Source organism: Suricata suricatta, chromosome 4 (assembly GCF_006229205.1).
Source record: "Suricata suricatta isolate VVHF042 chromosome 4, meerkat_22Aug2017_6uvM2_HiC, whole genome shotgun sequence".
In the NCBI taxonomy this organism is placed as follows: domain Eukaryota; kingdom Metazoa; phylum Chordata; class Mammalia; order Carnivora; family Herpestidae; genus Suricata; species Suricata suricatta.
The window spans coordinates 50657428-50680138 of NC_043703.1; the positions used below are offsets into that span (position 1 = coordinate 50657428).

At 41.6% G+C, this 22711-nt stretch overlaps 2 long non-coding RNA genes across 2 annotated transcripts in view; one reads left to right on the top strand and one right to left on the bottom strand.

Annotated features, from left to right (window-relative positions):
- LOC115289455 overlaps positions 1-6605 on the top strand; it is an 11725-nt gene extending 5120 nt beyond the window's left edge. Inside the window, exons 2-3 of the long non-coding RNA XR_003907632.1 lie at positions 2507-2567; positions 6544-6605. This is a non-coding gene — a long non-coding RNA (uncharacterized LOC115289455). The remainder of the gene's footprint in view (positions 1-2506; positions 2568-6543) is intronic.
- Positions 6606-9103: 2498 nt separating this feature from the next.
- On the bottom strand, positions 9104-22664 carry LOC115289454. The gene is made up of 4 exons (XR_003907631.1): positions 22558-22664; positions 10375-10443; positions 9787-9926; positions 9104-9244 (listed from the first exon to the last, which is right to left on the bottom strand). It is a non-coding gene; the product is annotated as an uncharacterized LOC115289454 (long non-coding RNA).
- Between the last annotated feature and the right edge of the window lie 47 nt (positions 22665-22711).

Genomic DNA, 22711 nt, shown 5'->3' on the forward strand with positions numbered 1-22711 from the left:
GGAAGAACAAATATTGTTAAAATGTCAATACTACCCAAAGCAATCTACATATTCAATGCAATCCCTATCAAAATAACTCCAGCATTCTTCACAGAGCTAGAACAAACAATTCTAAAATTTGTATGGAACCAGAGAAGAACCCAAATAGCCAAAGCAATCCTGAAAAAGAAAACCAAAGCTGGAGGCATCACAGTTCTGGACTTCAAGCTGTATTACAAAGCTGTAATCATCAAGACAGTATGGTACTGGCACAAAAACAGACACTCAGATCAACGGAACAGAATAGAGAACCCAGAAATGGACCCACAAACAAATGGCCAACAAATCTTTTGACGAAGCAGGAAAGACTATCCAATGGAATGAACACAGTGTTCTTAGCAAGTGGTGCTGGGAAAACTGGACAGCAACATGCAGAAAAATAAACCTGGACCACTTTCTTACCACATATACAAAAATAAACTTGAAATGGATGAAAGTCCTAAACATAAGATAGGAAACCATCAAAGTCCTCAAGGAGAAAGCAGGCAAAAACCGCTTTGACCTTGGCTGCAGCAACTTCTTACTCAACACATCTTCAGAAGCAAGGGAAACAAAAGCAAACATGAACTATTGGGACCTCATAAAAATAAAAACCTTCTGCACAGTGAAGGAAACAATCAGCAAAACTAAAAGGCAACTCACAGAATGGGAGAAGTTATTGGCAAACAATGTATCAGATAAAGGGTTGGTATCCAAAATCTATAAAGAAATTATCAAACTCAACAGCAAAAAACCAAATACTCCAGTGAAGAGATGGGCTAAATTAGACATGAACAGACACTTCTCCAAGGAAGACATCTAGATGGCCAACAGACACATGAAACAATGCTCAACATCACTCATCATCAGGGAAATACAAATCAAAACCACAATGAGATACCATCTCACACCTGTCAAAATGGATAACATTAACAACTCAGGCAACAACAGATGTTGGCAAGGATATGGAGAAAGAGGATCTCTTTTGCACTGCTGATGGGAATGCAAACTGGTGCAGCCACTCTGGTAATCAGTATGGAGTTTCCTCAAAAAATAAAAAATAGAACTACCCTACCACCCAGCAATTGCACTACTAGATATTTATCCCAGGGATACAGGTATGCTGTTTTGAAGGGGCAAATGGACCCCGATGTTTATAGCAGCACTATCAACAATAGCCAAAGTATGGAAAGGGCTCAAATGTCCCTTGACAGATGAATGGATAAAGAAGATGTGGTATATATATATATATATATGAATGAAATCTTGCCATTTGCAACATGTGGATGGAACTAGAGGGTATTATGCTAAGTGAAGTTAGAGAAAGACAAATATCATAGGCCTTCACTTATATGAGGACTTTAAGAAACAAAACAGGGGAACATAAGGGAGGGGAAGGAAATAATACAAAAACAAGGAAGGGGACAAAACATAAGAGACTCTTAAATATGGAGAACAAACAGAGGGTTACTAGAGGGGTTGTGGGGGGGGATGGGCTAAATGGGTAAGGGCATTAAGGAATCTACTCCTGAAGTCATTGTTGCACTATATGCTAACTAACTTGGATGTATAACACACACACACACACACACACACACACACACACACACACACACACTCTGCACCCTCCCTGCAGGTATTTCAATTCCATTGATTTGGGTAGGACCTTGGCACTGGCATTTTTAAAAAGCTCCCTTTAACAACAACACCTCCCCCCTCCTGCCATTTTTGATGTTGAGATCCCCTACTTGCCACAGGGCAGGGTAGGATGGGAGATGAGGGGCCTGCAGAGCAGGAGGTGGCCGGGCTGGACGGAAGCAGCAAGAGGATCACGGGAACCGTTCACGGCTTTATGTGAAAGCAACATCTTCTTGGTATTCCACGAATATCTTCCCAGCACGTGATTGGAGACCAGCGCATGGAGGAAAGAACACAGCTTTTGGAGTCAGACAGGCGTGGTGATCCACCCACAATTGGGTGACTTTGGACAGGTCATTTATCCGCTGTGCCTCCCTGGTGCTGCCGTGAGAGCCTGATCTGATTGCAACCTGCATAGCAGCACTCTGTGAATGAGAACGGTTATCTTCAGTAAACCTTTGAGCCTCCTCTTTTTTATGTCTCTGCAAGGTAGCTTTTGAGCCCAAAGAGGCAACTGCTTCCTCAAAGCCCTTTGGACATGAGGTGAGGGTTGAAATTCTTTGATCCCCACAAGCGCTGGGGGTCAACACTGTCCCTGATACATTGACCATGATTCCTGAATCAAAGAGCCAGACTAAACCTTACAAAACATATTAAAAACTGTGACTGTTTAGAGGAAAAGATTTATAAAAAGATAAAATTTCAATGACTTTAGGTAATATTTCATAATTTTTAAGGCAAGTATGTATAGATAATACATACACATCCAATATGTGATTATGTAAAATGGAAGCCAGTCTGGAAAATTTAAGCCATGGGTTCTAACCTTGCGTCTTTATATTTCTCACAGCACCTGAGTGCTTAAAACATGAAAACAAGAAAGAAACCGAATTCAGAGATCCATGGGGAAGGTAAAGATCTCAAGGCTCTCAGTTTCTGGCTTGTTGCTCTCTCTTATCCCCAGCCACTGTTGTTGGAGATATAAACGGTCTATTGCTAATAATTCTTTTTTCACTTCCAATTTCTGACTGGTCTTTAGAGTTACCCCTGATGCTGCCTCAAAGCATATTATGAAATATATGTGACTAGGACTAGCTTGTAAGAGTCCTAATGAACAATGGAGCGCATTACAAGTCATACACTGGCCTGAGGCAGGGTGCTTTTCTTCTCACCAACATTGCATGTGTGCGTGAGAGAGAGACAGAGACAGAGAGAGTAACAGTGTTGGGGTGTGTGTCTGCCATACAAAGATGGCCTGAACTTGGCTTACTCTTTCAGTAGAGGGATGCCTTCCACCTGTTAGTTTTATGCTTGTGTAAAATGTTCTTATGACACAAAGACCCATGAGTTCCACTCCTGGGAATTTATCATGAATAACAAATCAGAAAAAAAGAGAGCTGTTTAAACCTATTTTTATAAAATTGAGAAAAGAGCAGTCTAAATATGATCACTACAGAATTGGTAGGATAGTTGTGGTGTGAACAGTGGGACACTATGTAGCCATTAAAAATGGCATAGGCAATTACATGGATGAGAAAAGAGTCGGATGACATAAGCCATATTAGCATATATAACATTCCATTTATATCATATTGGATATATTTATTCACCTCTAAGTGTGTGCACGTACACATGTATGTGTGTGAGCACTGGAAAATGTTTACATTCTTTGTATTTTTTAATATTGTCTTGTTTACAGTGAACATGGATTATTATTATTATAAATGGCTATTATATAAACACTACATTCATAAACATATTTACTATAACGTTATAATAGAAAATATTTAGAGAACACTGTCAGGGTTAGTCGGGGTTCCCCAGAGAAACTGAACCAATAGGGTAGAGAGAATGATAAAAGAGATTTATGACAGGAACCGGCTCACCTGGTTCTGGACGTTGCGGAGTCCCCTGCACGGCTTGCTATCTGCACACTGAGCTTGGAAAGCCAGTGGTGTCATCAGCCTGAGGCTGAAGGCTGAGAGCCGGAGGGCTGCGGGGACAAGTCCCGGAGCTCAAAGGTCCCGGCGCCAGGAGCCCTGCTGTCTGAGGCAGGAGAAGACGGGAACTCCAGTTCAAGAAGAGTTGGCAGATCTCTTCAGATTACTGAATCAAATCTTCATCTCTTACCCAGAAATAGTGTGTCCCCTGCCATCTGGGTATCTCAGTCAAAGTAACACATAAAACTCACCCTCACAAGCACTACATCCCAGGCACGGTGCTAAATGCTTATCATACATGGTCTCTAGAACAGCCAGAACAACTGCAAAACCAAAAACCAGACCTGAAGACAACCCGAAATATTGGACGGTAGGAAAATTGTTTAAGAAGTGAAATTGTATGGGGTGCGTCGGTGGCTCAGCTGGTTAAGCGTCTGACTCTTGTTTTCGGCTCAGGTCATGATGTCCTGGTTCTTGAGTTCGAGTCCCCGTTTTGAGCTCTCTGCTGACAGTGTGGAGCCTGCTTGGGATTTTTTCTCCCTGCCCCTGCCCCACTGGCATGCACTCTCTCTTTCTCTTTGTCTCTCAAAATAAATAAACTTAAAAAAAAAGTAGCATCATATGCCCTCATTAAAATTCCAATTATGAAGGTTTAATGGGATCACTGGAAAAACACTTGGCATATTGTTCAAAAGGCAAAGGGACTGTGGTATCCGGGTGGCTCAGCTGGTTGAGCGTCTGACTTCGCCTCAGGTTGTGATCTCGCGTTTTGTAATTTTGAGCCTCAGGTGGGGCTGACAGCTTGGAGTCTGGAGCCTGCTTCAGATTCTGTGTCTCCTTCTCTCTCTGCCCGCCCCCCTCTGTCAAAAATAAATCAACATTTTAAAAACAAACAAAAAAAGGCAAAGGTGCTCATTGCTGCTCTGTTAATGTCTTGGGGGGCGTGGAGGTCTGGAAGGCGTCAGCGGAAAGTAGTGGTATTGTGGGTGACTTTTTTTTCTTTTAAAAGCTGGTGATATTGGGGCACGTGGCTGGCTCAGTGGGCGGAGCATGCGGCTCTTGTTTTGGGGTCATGAGTTCTAGAACCACATTGGGCATGGAGTCTAAAAAATGTTGAAATAAAGAAACCTGGTAAAGTTGTTTTATCATCTTACAATTTAGAACTTATTCTTGCAAACTTACAAAATCCAAACAATTCAGCCTGACTTCCACATTCTGCCCCAATCTTCCACATTCGACGTCACCCTTTCACATTCCACTTTGTGGTTCTCTGCTCTAAGATGTTACAGATAAAATGATCTCTCAACTTGTTGCTGTGAACGGAGAATACCAGAGTAATTAATTTATTAATTTTTTTTGGCTAAGAGGAAAGGATGAAGTTTTAAGGACCTTCTGTTGAACAAAATAATTTAGACTTGAAATACTTTAAAGGAGTAACAGAGGACTCTTAAATACATTTTAAATACAATTTAGTATATCCGGCTTCATGAGTCAGGCAATTTAAAAAGTATTATGGAAATTTTCAAATGTATATAAGTGTAGACAGAACAGGATAACAACCCTCAGGTACTGATTACCCAGCTTCAGCTGAGAGAAATGAATTGAGAAATGGGGTCCATGTCCACCGGACTCGGACCCAGGGGCTGCCAATCTGATTTTACCTGTCCTCTCATCTTCTGAAACATATAAAGGAAATTCCAGACATCCTGTCCTTTCAACTGGTTTCTCTCCCCTTTAAACACCATAGCATTGCCACCCCACACGAACTGTTTTGAGATTAAAGCTTACACGACACAGAAGAAAGTGGTAAACTTTATTTTTTCAGTTTTTGAGAGGGGTAAACTTTAAAAGGCCACCTGCTTCCAAGGGAACTTGGCACAGGCGACCCCATAAGGATACACTCATGGATACAAAATACACAAGAGCGCAGCTACAAGGATGTTTTCCAGGCAAGGTGCTGTGGGAAGACAAGCTGGCAGAGGGTGTTCTTTTGAATATTTTTGGCCCTCAGATTTGTTTAGCTGATTTTTTTTTCAAGATTAAAAAAAAGTTTATTTACTTATTTTGAGAAAGAAACAGAGCACACAAGCAGGGCAGGGGCAAAGAAAGAGAGGGAGAGAGAGAACCCCAGCCGGACTTCACGCTGTCAGCATGAAACTGATGCAGGGCTTGAACTTAAGAACCGTGAGATCACGACCTGGGCCCAAACTGAGTTGGATGCTTAACCGACTGAGCCACCTAGGCGTCCCTGTCTAGCCAGTTTTAAATAGCTCCGATTAGCATTCTGTGTATTCCATGTACCTCCATCAACAGCTTCTCTTGTCTGTCAGTGGCTTTCCTTAATTAACAAATGCCCACGAGGAGACCATGTAGGCTCAAGGCTACCCATCAGAAAACCACCTGCCAATCTGAATCAGAAACACAGGAGCCAAAGGGGGACAAAGGAATTCCTTGATTTTTTAGATAGAAAACACCAAGTTTATAAAGTGTTTATATTTCTGCTTCCAATCTGCCTTCTTCCTCCTCATGTCAACCCTCAATCCCTCCGAGAAGCTTAGTGCTCCAGCCCCGCCCACCCATCCCTCTTTTGGAACATGTGCTCCCTTTCCTCCTTCTGGAAAGTGCACCAGCCATTAGTTCTTTACCCTTTCCCCGAACTCACACTCATGTCTTGGGACCTCTCCTGTGAAGATATTTAACGTGATGTGCAGTTTCTCTCCCCACCCACGCAGAGAGGCTCCGCTTGGGGTCCTGATATCCCCTCACGCATCTGTCCCCACGGTTCCTGGCACAGTTTCGAAAGGGCTCAGCAGCGCTTCACAGCATGAATCAGCATGGGGCTTTTCAGGGACGGATTATTCTTGGTTGGGATTTTCCAGTCTTGCCTACCCTTGCCACCTTTCTGCAGCCCAGAAATGAGTCTTTGCATCTCATTTTTGCTTTTTAGTATCTGCTGCCAGAGGCTGGGAAGAGGAAGAGAATGGGACAGACCACAGCTGCTGTTAATGCCTTTAGGAAAGTTGAACTTTGGCACTGTGTTTGGATTCTCTGTGCTTTATCTCCCACCCCCACCCCATCATTCATTAAACCAAATTTCCCAAATCTCAAAATGACCTTGGGAATGGTTATCAGAGGTTGTGTTTCCAGGAATGGACTGGATTCAGATTCAGCTGAGAAAATTCGCCAAGTCCAGTCTGTCAAAGCAGAAGTGACAGAAGCCATAGAAAGCCAAGTCAGGTCTATGGAGCAAACCCCTCACTGTGTGCAATGGAGTCAATGAGCTGGGGGGCGACTCCTTTTTCAGGGACTTCCGATGTTGCTAGACCTCCAGCCATATTTTGGGACAAACTGCTTGGGGTGCTGGATTCTCTGTTTTTCTGGAAGTGGCAAAAATGTCAAGAGAGCACTCACTGTTCTGTATGCCTACCCTGTGTCGGACTGCCTTCCGTGTGCCGCAGTACTGACTCCTCAGACCAGCCCTTGGGAAGGGGTTGTCTACAGCACAGCAACACGGTGCAGCAGGCTGAGTAACTTGCTGAGGTTCAGGAATTAGTGAGGAGCCTGGGATCAAATCCACAGCCTCTCCCTACCCCGGGTTCTTTCCATTACTGTTGATGCTAGCAATACAGAGAAGTGCTTCCCACAGGGTGGGCCCAAGATGGGGTCCAGGGAATTCCCTATTCACCTATTCATTCATAGGCAGACCCTGATTCACCTCAAATCACTCAACGAGACAAGTGTTGCCTTTTTAATTCCTTCCTTTAATCCCACTTACTGGGAACAAGATGGTTTGGTGTTAGTGTATCTCTACTATTTTGCCAACACGGGCTGATTCCCGTTTTTCACAAGGAAGGAGGCCTTCAGCAGTCATCTGTATCCCTAAAATTGTATAGTGTTTTCAAGCATTTTTATTGTTTTTTTCTCAGTATTTTTGGAGTTTTGTTTTCTTAGTATTTACACTTAACGTTTTCTTCTTTTTATGGCAAATTATGATTGTTTTCCACTTACAGTATTGCTATAACATTTTCTTATAAATAACTATTTACATAAAAAGATGGATTGATTTAAGGAAGAATTAAGTAAATAAAGTTGTAAGTTCAGGTTCTGGGTTGACCAGACAGCCACATGCAAAAGAATGAAGTTGGATCCCTTCCTTACACCACATGCAAAACTTAACTGAAAATTAGGCACAAATATATGAGCTAAAACTATAAAACTCTTGGAAGAAAATATAAAAGCAGATTTTGAGACCTTGGGTTAGGCAGTGATTTCTCAGATATGAAGCCAAGAGAATAAGCAACAAAGGGAAAAATGAATAAATGGAATTTCATCAAAAATAAAAACTTCTGTGCTACAAATGATACTATCAAGCAAATGAAAAAAAAATAACCCACAGCATGGGAGAAAATACTTGCAAATTATCAGATATACAACCTGTGTTCTGAATCTGTAAAGAACTCTTAGAACTTAACAATAAAAAGAGAAATAACCCAATTAACAAACAGGCAAAGGATCTGAATAGTTGTTTCTACAAAGGAGATATGCAAAAGGCCAATCGATAAGTATATGAAAAGAGACTTTTATCATCAGTCATCAGTGAAATGAAAATGAGATACCACTTCATACCTATTAGGATGGTTATAATAAAAAAAAAAGACAGATAATAACAAGTACTAGCAAACGTAGAGAAATTGGAACCCTCATACATTGCTGGTGGGAATGTAAAATGGTGCAACTATTTTGGGAAACAGTTTGGCAGTTCCTCAAAATGTTAAGTATGGAGTTGTCATTGAACTCACCAATTTCACTGCTAGGTAAATGGAAACATATGTCCACACAAAAATTTATACATGACCCAAAAGTAGAAACAACACACATGTCCATCACCTGATGCATAGATAAATAAAATGAGGTTGTGATGGTTAATTTGATGTGTCAACATGGCTGGGACATGGAGCCCAGATATTTGGCAAAACATTATTATGGATGTTTCTATGAAGGTATTTTTGGGATGAGATTAACATTTAAATTGGTGGATTCTGAGTAAAGCAGGTTACCCACTCCAACCCACCCCCCAGTGTAGGTGGGTCTCATCCAATCAGTTGAAGGCCTAAATAAAACAAAAGACTGACTTCCCTTGAGCAAGAAGGAATACTGCCAGCAGGCTGTATTTTGGATTCAAACTACAAACTACCTCTTCCCTGGGTCTCCAGCACACCAGCCTACTCCATTAGAATTTGGAGTCACCAAACCTCCACGAACATGAGCCAATGCCTTAAAAATAAAAATAAATCTTGCTCTTGCTCTTTCTCTCTCTCTCCACACACACACACACACACACACACACACACACACACACACACACATTCTGTTAGTTCTCTGGAGACCTCTAATACAGTGGTATATACATTTAATGAAATCTTATTTGGCCATAAAAAATAATGAAGTACTAATTCATGCTACAACATGGATGAATCTTGAAAACATTATGTAAGTGAAAAAACTGGTCACAAATTTTATGCTTTTATTTATCTGAAAAGTCAGAAGAGGCAAATCCATAGAGACATAAAGTAGATTATGGTTCTTTGGGGCTGGAGAGCGGGTGTGCGGGGAATGGGGCAGTGCCGCAATGGATCTGGACTTTCTTCCTGGGGGACAAAAATGTTCTGAAGTTAGATTATGGTGATGGTTGCACAGCTCTATTCATATCCTAAAAATACTGACGTGTACACTTTAAGTAGGTGGCTTATATCTCAATACAGATTTTTTTTTAAAGTACAGGTAGGAAGCGGCTACAACAAAGTTCATGAAGAGAATACGAATATATCTGAAATTTTGGGAAACGCTGAATGGAGCCTGATGTTCCTCAGAGAGTCTGGTGAACCTCTCTGGAGACACGCTGTCTGTACATGTTTCCTTCTTATTCCCTGTTGTGTTATTCATAGTCACAGCAAATCCATCCAGTTTTGTCCTAAACTGGTAGCTGTGTTACTCAACCTGATTAAAAATATAAGAGCAAAATATAGGTTGGCTTGTAAAGTAAGAGGTAGAGATGCTGACAGATGCTAAAGAGGAATCTAAAATACACATTGGACCCCTGCCTGGAAGGAGGATGGAAATTTATTATCTGAGGGAGGTTTATGTGGTGCTTCATGTTCTGAGTGTTTCCATCTGTGAACAAAGAACTGACCTGCTTTTCAACCTTACGTGGAGACAGAGGTGGTGGGGCCAGCTGCACGTCCAGCATCTTCAACTATCTTTGAAAATCAGTGCCAGAGATTCCTTGGAGAGTTGATGCCAATATATTTCTGAGTGGCCACAGTCCATTCCCTCAAAAAAATTTTTTTTTCAAGGAATGGATTAAACCCTAATACCTAGGGTTCTAGGTATTAAAAAAACACTTTCATATTAAATAGAAACCTTCATTAGGTAGTCGAGCTTTTTTTAAGTACTATCGCCTTCTCTAAAAGCTATTGATCAGGTACTACCCAACCCTCTTTTTTTAAATTAAAAAAATTTTTTTAAACATATATTTATTATTGAGAAACAGAAAAAGAGCATGAGCATGGGAGGGGCAGACAGAAGGGGAGACACAGAATCAGAAGCAGGCTCCAGGCTCTGAGCTGTCATCACAGAGCCTGACGCAGGGCTCGAACCCACGAACAGTGAGATCATGACCTGAGCTGAAATTAGATGCTTAACCGACTGAGCCACCCAGGCACCCCTACCCAACTCCCTATAGATCCTGTTGAGTGGACAGCAAGGGCTGTGACCTCACCTCACTGGCCACAGTGGATTCCACCAGGGGTAGATACCTGACCCATACTGAGCCATCAGATTCTCTTTCCTGGAAATTTGGAAATTGGATGTAACAGTTACTTCATATGCTTCCTAAAAGAAGTTTAGAGTGACTTATGAAAGTTTTCATTGTATTGTATATGGAATTGGAAAGGATGTTATTTCTCGGGCTTTACAAATTCTTACATTTTAAAATAAAATAATCATATCACTCTTACCTAAATATCTAAATTCCTCCATAAAAAAAGAACACGTAGTTTATTAATAGCAGGACATTACACATCATTCTTTTTTTTCTTTAAACCTATGTTTACATTCTAAATTCTCCATTTTATGTTGGTCATAGTATCTTAATTTTCCAGAACAAAAATACATAAATTGAAATAAATTTAAAAATTTGCAGTGACCATAGGCTCTAAGTGTGTTAAAAACAAGTAAATGTGCTACCTATTTTCAAAAGTACTCAATGTAAAGTAAAATATTATTGGCCTTTTAAACTCTTGGTTCATGTGTTCAATGATAAATAGTTCATATTGATGAATATCACATATTTCTATTTATCTCCATTTAAAAATCCTATCTATAACTACATATCTGTAATCAATATATATAATAATTGACTTTGTTCAAATAAATGTGCAAAGGAAACTGGAAGTAACTCAATTCTTTGACATTCTTCCAAGCTTTATGCCCTAAATTCCTTAGTGATCTTCCAGCAAATATTATTTTAATGATCTATCAGTGGACAATTCTAGTAGCTCCATCTTCCAGTTTTGATATAAGCAATAAAATGGAAACTTTCCGACTTGCCTACTGGCAGATTCTCTCAGTGCCCCACCCATTTCTCCGAGGCACTAACAATTTCAGGGTACAAAGATAGTGTCTTATTATGAATATATATGATTGTCTCCAAGAGCTTTCCCTTTGCCTGAGTGTGAGGGAGACAAGTGTCAGGGAGTTAATGCCCCCGGGGACAGTCTTCAGTCAACGACAAGAGATTCTGAGCTTCCTTGCTTTTGCAAGTGGGATAGTCCTGAATTGTTCTATATCATCTCCTCTAGGTTCCCTATGGAAGTGAGTGCATTTCTCAGTGGTAACCCGCTCAATAGGGCATTCTCTATTGGCTGTCTTCTCTTCCCAGTCACTTCCCACTCTCTTGCTGATGCTTCCTGGGATCACTTCCCTCATATTGCATTTTCCTTCAATTCTTAACCTTGGCAATGCTTCTGGGATAACCCATCTACAGTGAGTTGAACTGTAGCCCCCAGAAAATAAATCTACGTTCCAAACCCCAGAACCTGTGAATGTCACCTATTTGGGAATAGAGTCTTTGCAAAAGTAATTAAGTTAAAAATCTCAAGATAAGATCATTCTGGATTACCAGAGAAGAGTCCCTAAATCCAAAGACAAATGTGCTTATACGAGAAAAAAAAAGAAGGCCCAGAGACAGAGAGGGCCATGGGAAGACAGGGGCAGAGATAGGAATGATAAAGTCATGAGCCGGTGGATGCCTGGGGCCACCAAGAGCTGGAAGAGGCAAGGAAGGATTTTCCCTGAGCCTTTGGAGGGAGCACTGCTGACACTTTGGTTTTGGACTTCTGGCCTCTAGAACTGTGAGCAAATACAGTTCTGGTGTTGTAAGCCACCAAACTGGTGGTGATGTTTGTTATGGCAGTCACAGGAAACCAAGTTCTGGTGATGGATGGTGGTGAGGGTTGCACAATAGTGGGTTTACTTAACGCCACTGGACTGTGCACTTGAAAATGATTAAGTTGGTAAATTTTATGTTATATGTATTTTACCACCATCACTCCCACCACAACAAAGTAAAAGTAAGGAAAAAATAATGGAAGCTAGAGATTAATAACAGAATTAGATTTAGTCACTGCTCAAGGGACTCCATGGATTGGGGGTGGGGGGATGCGCAGGAGGACTTCTGCCTGTGATATGGGGTGGAGGCGGAGGTGCAGAGGGGTTGGATATCCTGTCTTATCTTATATTCCCCAGCTGTATTCCTCGGTGGGGTTAGAACAAACCAGAAGGCATCCTCCCACATAAAAACAATCTAACCAAACAAATATGGCATGATTTTTATCTGGAGTAGAGCAAGCCTCTGCTTCCTCTAGACTCGGAAAGCTCTGGCAAAGTTCTTTCTTCCCTGGCTCTATGTTTCCAGACGTGAAGACTGCTATCACTGACGCTGGGCTGAGTGTGCTAGGCACAGCCTTCCCTCCAGTGAGAGTTCTTAAAGTTTTGTGTTTCGGGATTCCTTTGAGCATCTTTGATACTTTGGATGATAGGTATTAACTTATTAACTTATTTTTCACCTGAAAAATCCGCATATCCATGCCCTCTCATGGATCCTTGCAAGAGTTTGTGAACTTAGGGTTACATGCACCTGCTCTAGAGGCTGAGCAATTTCATGTAAGAATCAAGTGTCCTATGTGAATAGCTGCCACCAGGTCAACATTGGTGCCAATTAGGCCTCACTCATAGTTGCTTCTGGAAGCTCACAGTCTCATAGGGGAGACACGTACAGTGTTAGCTGGGACTTTCCCAGGTTTAAGTGATAAAAAACTAATCTAACAAGCTTAAGTTAAAAGTCAATATATTTGGTTCTTTGAGAATTTCAGGGATTGTGGGTTTCAGGCACCTCTGGATTTAGGCTTCAAGTGTATCATCAGGATTGAGTTTTTTTCCACCCCACAATTCTGCTCTCCAGTGGGTTCTGAGATTTTCCTCTGGAGGCAAAGTTCTAGGTGTCTGTGATATTAGTGCCAGTATTTGAGGAGGAGAGATGAATTCTTTCTCTTCCAGGGTCGGATCCACCTTCTCTGTGAGGCCAGTTTGCAACTGGTGCCTTCCCTGTGTGTGGGGGAGGTGGGGCCGTGTAATTGACAGCCTTAGAAGGTGAAGGAAGGCGTTTTTGAGAATAAAAGACCCTGGACAGAACAAAAGTAACAGATGTCTGCTGCAGACATGTATACATACAAATGATTGTAAGTCAGCAAGATGGATGGACACAATAATGGGAACACAGCAAGGTCCACTGGGGATACGGAAGGGGTTATCAACTCCACTGGATGTGGTGATGCCAAACAGAGCTTCATAGAAGATATCATGCATGATGCATTAAAATATATTAATTATATTCAATGTTATTTATCTACAGCTCCATGGCTATTGTCTTTCTTGTTCATTTTTTATTCCTAGATCCAAGCACATTCCCTGCATATTTCGGCAGCTCAAGTATTTGTTAAACTGGAGTTGTAGAACAACAGGAAGATAGCCTCCTGTTTAGATGAAGATTTAAAGAAGTTGAAGCACAACAAGATCGTTCTGATAAATTTCCATTCAAGTTTTTGGTTGACTTAATAGTTAACTTTTATCCAGAGAGTCAGTTTTGAAATAACATCAGAACTCAGTTTTATTTTTAATGTTATTTTTTTGTCACAAAAATCTGACAGCCTTGATTTTATAAGTTCTCAGGCTTCTTGCTGCATGATCAAGCATTATATGAGCACACTGTGCAAACTGTAAAATCATGGAAAAGTTTAAGCCAATCTTCTGATTCATAAAACTTTGGAAACTCAGTCTTTAACTTATTCTTGTGACATAATGGCAGTCTGTAAAGAATCTGGAGTGTTCTCTTTCTCCCTAGCACCTCCCTAGAGAACTGATTTATAGATCTATCTTGTCATGCTGGTCCCAACAGACCTGAAAGCCCATGGAGTTTAGGCAGACTGCATATTTATTAAAGGTAATCTAGAGTCATTGAAACATTTACTAGGGGAAGATTTTTGATTTATTAATACCTGTTACTTATAGCAAATAGGTTTTTAAAAAATGTTTACTTATTTTTGAGAAAGAGTGAGAGTGAGAAAGTGCACATGCACACACAAGTGGGGGAGAAGCAGAGAGAGGTGGACAGAGGATCTGAAGAGGGCTCTGCACTGACAGTGAGTCCAACGTGGGGCTCAAACTCTCAAACTGGGAGATCATGACCTGAGTTGAAGTTGGAAGTTCAACCTACTGAGCCACCCAGGTGCCACTATACCAAATAGCTTTTGATCTTCATTTTTGAGCACTGTCACTTCACACCCTTTGGCCAGCTCATTTCACAAAGGGTCTGTGGGGATTTTCTCCCCAAACTGTACCAAACTGTATTTTCTTATTTAAAGTTTATTTATTTATTTAAGATTAAAAATTTTTTAAGTTTTATACATTTACTTTGAGAGATAGAGAGAGCATGAGGAGGGAGGGGCAGAGAGGGAGGGAGAGAATTCGAGGCAGGCTCCATGCTATCAGTGTGGAGCCTGATGCAGGCAGGGCTCAAACTCACAAATGGTAAGATCGTAGCCTGAGCCGAAATCAAGAGTCAGATGCTTAACCAAATGAGCCACGCAGGTGTCCTTAAATTTATTTATTTTTGAGATAGAGAGAGAGTGAGAGGAGGGGCAGAGAGTGAGGGAGAGAGAGAATCCCAAGCAGGCTCAGTACTATCAGCACAGAGCCCGAAGTGGGGCTTGATCACAAACCAAGAAGTCATGACTTGAACTGAAATCAAGAGTCAGATACTCAATAGACTGAGCCACCCAGGCGCACCTGCCCCAATTGTACTTTCAATGGACCGCAGGTACTAGGTTCAGCACCCTCAGTTTACCTCCCACTACTCTGTGGTCTATGCATGGCCCTCTGTTATTTTCTGCTTGGGTGTTTATTTGTTGATAATATATTAACACCCATGAACTCATAATCCAACTAGAGAAGGAACACACTGACCGTAACTTCCATCTTCCATGTGCCGCCCTGGCCCACTTACCCCCCACCCCGAACTCCTTCCACTTGATGTAACCACAATTCAAAATTTTGCATTTTGTTCATTCTTGATATAAAATATTTTTTATCACACATACCTGCATGCAAACCATATAATGATTAGTTTTAACTGTTTATGACTTTTATAGAAAAGACATTATGTCCTGTATAATCCTTGGGGACACTGTTCCCATTTCGTTTTCTATTACTAAGAGTCATTCATATTGTTGTGGCTGCTGTGCTTCACTCATCTCCACTGCTATGTCGTATTTCATCGTGTGAATACCAGCATTTATCTATCTGGCCTCCTGAACACTGGAGTTTAGGCTTTCACATTTCTTGCTGTAATAGAGAGCTGCAGTGGAGATTCACATATGTGGTTCTCTCTCCTGATGTGCACCTGCCAGAGCTGTCCATGGCTTATACCTGGTAATGGAATGTGGAATGGTGGTAGGGTACATGAACATCCAACTTTGCAAAACAATGCCAGACTCTTTTCCAAAGCAGGTGTAGTACTTTCTACTCTCACCAGCAACCTGTAAGACAACCTATTGGTCTGCCCTCTTTAGAACTTGGTATTGCCAGATGTCTTAATTTTTGTCAATCAAATGGATGTAAAGCAGTATCTCTTTTTGGTCTTGATTTGCATTTCCTAGATTATTTATGAGGGATTCAATAAATGGAACAGAAAAAGATTATCCACATGAAAAGTAAGTCAGATCCTAATCTCACATCGGACATGCAAATCAACTCCAAATGAATGAAAGATTAAAATGTCAAAAGCAAACTTGAAAATGGTTGGAAGAATATATGGGAAAACATTTTTAGATCTTGGAGGTAGGGAAGGATTTCTTAAACACTGGACAGACACAAAAAACTCACTATAAAATAGAAGTGTGATGAATTAGACTAGAATGAAATTAAAAGCCTGTATTCATCAAAAGACATGGCAAAGAAGGTGAAAAGATAAGCTACAAATTGAGAGAAGATGTGTCACATATAATGAAGAATTGGTATCAAAAATAGCTTAAGAATTTGTACAAATCAATAAGGAAAGGTCAACAACCCAATAGAAAAATAGGCAAAAGACATATTTCATAGGAGAGGAAAACAGATAGAGCCAATACTCATATGGCAAACTCAATTGCCTCAATTTTTAAAAGCATCTTTTGAGTAAAAACAGGATACTTTAAAAGCTATTATAGTCTTTTTCTAGGATAAGCAAAAAACAAACATCTAGAAAAACACAATGCACCTTAAACACTCCTCTAATGCCTTAGGAAAAGTAAAACTAAAGGAAAGTAAAGTACTTACTAACATATTTTAAGTTTACTGTCTGATTTTGGTTATTCCCGTTGCCTTGCACATTGTTGGCATTCAATAATGGCTAATTGGTTGATTCCCTGTGCCTGATTTCTCTGTAAGCCTAACTTTGATTTCTTTCAGACTTGGAACAGATGGGTACATAGTTTTGAGACATTAATAAACATTATAAAACATGATCTTCCTTCTATGAACTCTGTGCCCTGTTCGCTATAAGAATAAAGCATCCACTTGAAGGAAGAAATCAGATTTAATCTAAAAGGCATGGTATAGCTATGCAGAGCCCAGACCCTGCGGTTGAAAACAAAGTGCTTAGTCGGCATTGCTAGGGAGAATCAGAGCACAAAAGAGGATGGGAATGCCCCCAGGGCCCACCCCCACATAGGGACCTTGAAATGTAACAAATGTGCTTTTATGAAACAGGCACTATGTTGTAAGGTGCCCTCACAGAGCACTAGTTTAATAAAGGTGACATTTCAGAGAGGAGGTACCTCATTTGTTACAGATTGTTAACATGTGAGCTCATATTTACAGTTTTTTATTTACAATTTTTTACTTAGGAAAGCATCTCAGAATATTAATATTTCTGAAGATTGGTCAGTAGGAGAGTATCTAAAGGAAACTGATGTGCTATGTTACCTTGTAGTTTCTGCAGAAGCTATAATCTAGTTAGTACAATCTTTGCGTTGGTTGGTCGGAAGTTACATACTAAAAGACTTAGTATTTTATATTTTTTTGACCCAGCAATTTATGAATTTATTCCATAAGGAAATCCATGACTCTACTTTAAGGAAATCATGAAGGAGCCTAAATATATAGCTACTAAAATATTCATCAAAGTATCATCTATAAAAGTGAAAACACCATGAATGTGGAAAATGGGGAATTGATTAAATTGTAGTCTATGCACATACCCATTAAAATGATGAGGAACAATATTTGAAGACATGGAACTGATCTTAGGGTCACAGGTTGCAAACAGCATATAGGTGTGATCCTATTTAAAGCATATGCACCAACGTACACCTAAAGGAAACAGACTGGAGAGACATACACCAAGCTGGAGAAGAGAAGAGGCAGCACAAATAAACAGAGGGCCACGGGACAGCCACGGAGCAGAGACACATCAGCAGAAATGGAAAGAATAGGAGTAAAAACACAAATACAAACAAACAAAAATACTTAGGAAAATACTGGTCTGAAGGAATTAAAAAATATATAAGCTTGAATCACTTCTCAAAAAAAAAAAAAGAAAATCAGAGAAGATTGTTTCTAGTTGCTGCTGTAACAGATTACCACAAACTTAGCTGCTTAAAACCACAGAAATTTATTATCTTACAGGTCTGTGTGTCAGAAATCCAGTAAGTATTCTCAGTGGGCCAAAGTCAAAGGTGTTGGTAGAGCTGTGCTCCTTTGTGGAGTCTCTAGGGGAGAGTTTCTTTCTTGCCGTTTTCAGCCTCTAGAGACCACCCGTATTCCTTGGCTCGTCCCTTCCTCCATCTCCAAAGTCAGAATCTCGGACCATCCGTCCTTAGTCCCATCTTCCCCTGACCCCAGTCAGGAAGGGTTCTCCGCTTTTAAGGAAGGATTCATGTGATCTAGAGTTGTCTCCTCACCTCAGTGTCCTTAGGCTTCATCACATCATGTTCATTTTGGCACGTTGCTATGGTGATTTGGACTGGACATCTTTGAGGGGCTGTTTTTCTGGCTACTGCAGGACCCCTGTAAATGCACTATTTCTAAGATTCATCCATGTTGTTGTGTGTGTCCCCAGATTGTTCTTCTTATTGCTGAGCAGTATTCTGTTGCACGAATACCTCACTGTTATATGTCTATTCTTCTGTTGTTACCAGTGTTTGGCTCCAGAACATGAGCATGGGAGGGGAGAGAGATGGGGAGACACAGAATCTGAAGCAGGCTCCAAGGCTCTGAGCTGTCAGCACAGAGCCCAACACAGGGCTTGAACTCACAAATTGCGAGATCATGACCTGAACTGAAGTCAGATGCTTAACCGACTGAGCCACCCAGGTGCCCCTACCACTCCACTTTTAGATTGTTTTTTTATTTCTTTCGAGCATAGATGTAGATGTAGGAGAATTGTTAGATTGCAGGATAATCCCATGTTTGACTTTTCATGTGTTTACCAGTCAGTCATGTATCTTCTTTTGTTAGGTGTGTGTTGAGTGTTTTGCCCGTGTTTTCTTTTTATTATTAGTCTGTAGATGGTTTTTGTATGTTTTAAAAACAAATCCTTTGTCAGATACATGTGTTGCAATATTTTCTTCCAGTCTATGGCTGGTCTTTTTCTTTTTGTAATGGTCTCTTTGATGAAAAAAATTTTAATTTTGATGAAATCTGATTTCTCATAAAGTGAAAAGAGAAGGTCAAGGAGAGACCTGTAGGGAGGTCAGAGTTTAATTACACAGAGGACGATTCAATGGGGTCCTGAGGAAAAATGGTAAGGTGGCTAGGTGGGTATTCAGGACAAGTGTTAAGGAGAGAGAGTGGCCAACGGTGTGCATGTGGAAGAGTGGCCGATTAAGATAAAGAACTGGTCTTTAAAAATGTAACAAGTTGTGATTGCCCTGTTTCAAAATCGTAAGCTGACTCAAGTGTTTTTCTGGAAGGAGACCTGTATGACCAAATAACCTTCTGGAACCAGAAAAGTGTGTTAATCCTGGTGTAAGACTCTATGGTTAGTTAATTTAGGTTCAGGGCTTATAAAATACATATCTCCCCACCCCTCCTCAGGAAGGGACAAGGTCACAGTTGAACAGTAAGGTCACTAATCATCTTTGTCAATATGGCCATGTGGCTAGGACCGTGCGAGCCCCTGGAATGGAAAATGGAACAAGCCAGAAGGCTCAGTGGACTAGAGGTTTAACCTTTGTCTTTTGTCTGGTTCTATGGAAGGAAAAACCACAGAAGTGGAGTCATGTAAGCAATAAGACATAGGTAAGAGCATGTTAACTGAAGCATTGTTTGTGACAGAGAAAGACTGGAAACAATTCAAATGCCCATCAACTGGAGACTGGATATACAAACTGTTCTGTAGTCGTTCAGTGGAATTCTATTTGGCAGAATCAGTGGATTAACTAGATCTGTATGTATCAACATATGGGAAAACCATGTTGAAAGAAAGCAAACATGTTGCAGCATTTTGTAAATAGTTATATAAATTTTAAAACACATAAAGCAATACTATGCATTTTTTGTGTAAACATATAAATATAATTTTACTGCAAAAACATGGACTGGGAGGGCACTTACTGAATTCATGGTAGTGGTTGTCTCTGGGGCGGGAGGTGGACAGGGCTGGGAAGGACAACCAAAGGGGTATCAACCTTTTCTATATTGTTATAAATAATGTATTTGAAGCACATAAAAAGTGGTCAATTTAATTACTTATTAGTAAGGTTTAAATTAAAACCACAGGAAGAAGAGGAAGAAGGAAGAGGAGGAGAAAGTAGGAAAAGGAGGAGGAGTGGATGAGGAGGAGGAGGAGAAGGAAGAACCACAGTAGGTACCACAACACAGTCACCAAAATGGCTAAAATTAACAAGTCTAACAATATCATATGTTGACACATATAGGAAGCAACTGGGATTCTTACATATTATGGGGAGTGTAGATTCATTCAACCACTATTGGCTTGAAAACTGTTTGGCAGCATGTTTGAAAGCTAAATATATGCCTATCCTGTGATTCTGAAATTCTACTCCCAGGTATAAATGCAAGAGAAGTGAGGATGTGCCTCAAAAGAAATACACAAGGTGTTCATAGCAGCTTTGTTTATGTTAGCCAATGACTAGAGATAATCAAACCAATTAAGTTATTCTACTTCTAGATATATATATATCCTAGAGACTCTTTATCATGTACATGAGGAGACAGGCCAAAGAATACTTATTGCACAGCCATTTACAGTAGCGACAGGAGCCAACGACAGCAAAATAACAATGCAAATTGTCTACCAGCAGGACGATGGCTTAATACTGCAACAATACGGATGGATCTCAAGGACATGATGTTAAGCAAAAGAAGACAGACACATACAGTGCGATTTTGTTTAAGGACTTTTGGAATTAACGAAACTAATACCTGGTGACAGAATTCAGAATAGGAGTTACCAAAGGGATTACTAATGGGGTGCCGTTGACTAGAAAATGGCATCGGGACCCTTCTGAGGTGATGACAAAATACTGCATCTTGATCCGGTTGGTAATCACACATGTGTATACATAGGAAAAAATTATCAAACTATACACAAGATTGTGTACTGTACTGGATGTCAGTTTTGTCTCAAAAAATATCCAAGGCAAGAATAACAATATGTTAACATGTGTTGTTCTCAGTGGTGGGTACAGAGTGCTGTTACTTAATTCTCTATATTTTCTTTGTGTTAAAATTTATAATTAGGAAAGAGAGATAGCAGCAGTCCCCCATAGCCAAAGTGACACCCATCCTACAGGGGCCCTCTGCCCAGCCCTCACCCCAAAGCATGGGTGAATTCTCTTGCAATGGGGTACAGGTGACAACAACCAACCAGCCTGTGTAGCAGAGACAAGGTTACCTTCATTGTCACCCTCTCAGGAAATGGATATGGCTGCTAAAAAGTGGGGTGTTCTGTTGCTCTTTTGAAGGTCAGCATGGTTGATTCTTTAGCTAACAGGGACCTGAGCCATCATGCAGGAGATGGACCAGAGTGTCCGCCTCCCTGCCCCCCAGCCCTGGCCAAGAAAGCAGAACAGCATTTGGAAAGCAGCTCTGTGACCTCGGCTTCCAGATTGGTTGCTGCTCCGTTAGCCCAGGGCATCACCCGTATTGGATGCGTGGCAAGTCAAGAGGAAGGAATAGAGAGAAAAAAAGAATTTAAAAAGAGAGGTGGGTAAAATAAGAAAAAGAGGTAAAATGGAAGATGTATATGCCTGGCACTGTAGCTTCAAGGACCTGGGTTATCCCTTCCTTCCTTGAAGCCTCTTCCTCCTGTGGCTCAGCTGTTCACCTTACATGGTGGACGAAGGGAGGGTGTGGTGAAGCCCCAAGTGCCTCTGAAACCAGACAGACCTGCCCTTCGGTCACTGCCTGACTGGCAACTTACTCAACTTCTGGTGCTTCTGTTTCCTCACGAGTGGAACAAGCATTAACTCTACCTCTGAGGGTCGCTGTAAGGGCTGGAAATGGTGCCTGCCAGGACCTGACTCAGGAGGCTCTTCATTACCAGGGCACGAAGATGCCGCTCTTCCCCCTTATGCCAGTTTTGTGGGCCAGAGAGGCTGGCAGCATTGCCCAATAGAACTTTCTGAGATGATGGTTGTTGAGCACTTGTTAGGTGTCTGGTGAGCCCTAGGGACTGAGTTTTTCATTGTATTTTATTTCAGCTGTTATACATCTCCATAGTCACCTGTGGCTGCCACGTGGGACAATGCAACGAGAGTTATTCAAGGTCACGACTGGTCCCCCACCAGATGGCTGGGCAGGGTGGCCCATTGGTCTGGACACTGCAAGGCGCTAGGTATGTGCCATATTTATGCAGTAATATCTTCCAGTGACAAAATCTCTTCCTGAATAAAGTCATGACTGACGTGAAAGCCCAGGGCTGAGGTCAAACTCCAGGCTCCGGGATGGGAGCAATTAAGGTTTGTAGCTGCGTGGACTCCACGACTTCTGTCCCTCTGGTCCCCTCCTCCCACCACTCTGCCTATAATCCTTAAATCCCCTGGGAAAATGTGGTGGGGACGCGGGAGCCTCCCTCTGCGTCTCTGCCACCCGTCTGGGCCTCCTAGGGCCACTTTACTCTTCGCAGCAAACGCGAGAGGCTCTGCACTTCCATTTCACAGCTGAGAAAACTAAGGCTCGAGGCTGAGGGCGCGCGGCAGGAAGCGGGAGAAGCTCCGGCCCCACGGTGAACTCTTTGGGGCGTTGGTGGCAACAGAGACACTTGGGCGAGTGGGGTTGTCAGGGCGCGCAGGCGTAACGGCGGGTAAATATTTAGGGCCGTAACCGGGCTGCGGAAACTCACCGTCACTGCGGTTCCCCGGCGGGCGCGTGGCGAGGGCGGTGCTTGGGGGACAGGGGCTTCCCCGCGCGGCGGCCGGGACCAACCCCGCGGCCCCGCCCTGGCCCGCCTCCGCCCGCGGCTATAAGACGGCTGGAGGGTGGCGGCCGTTTGAGAG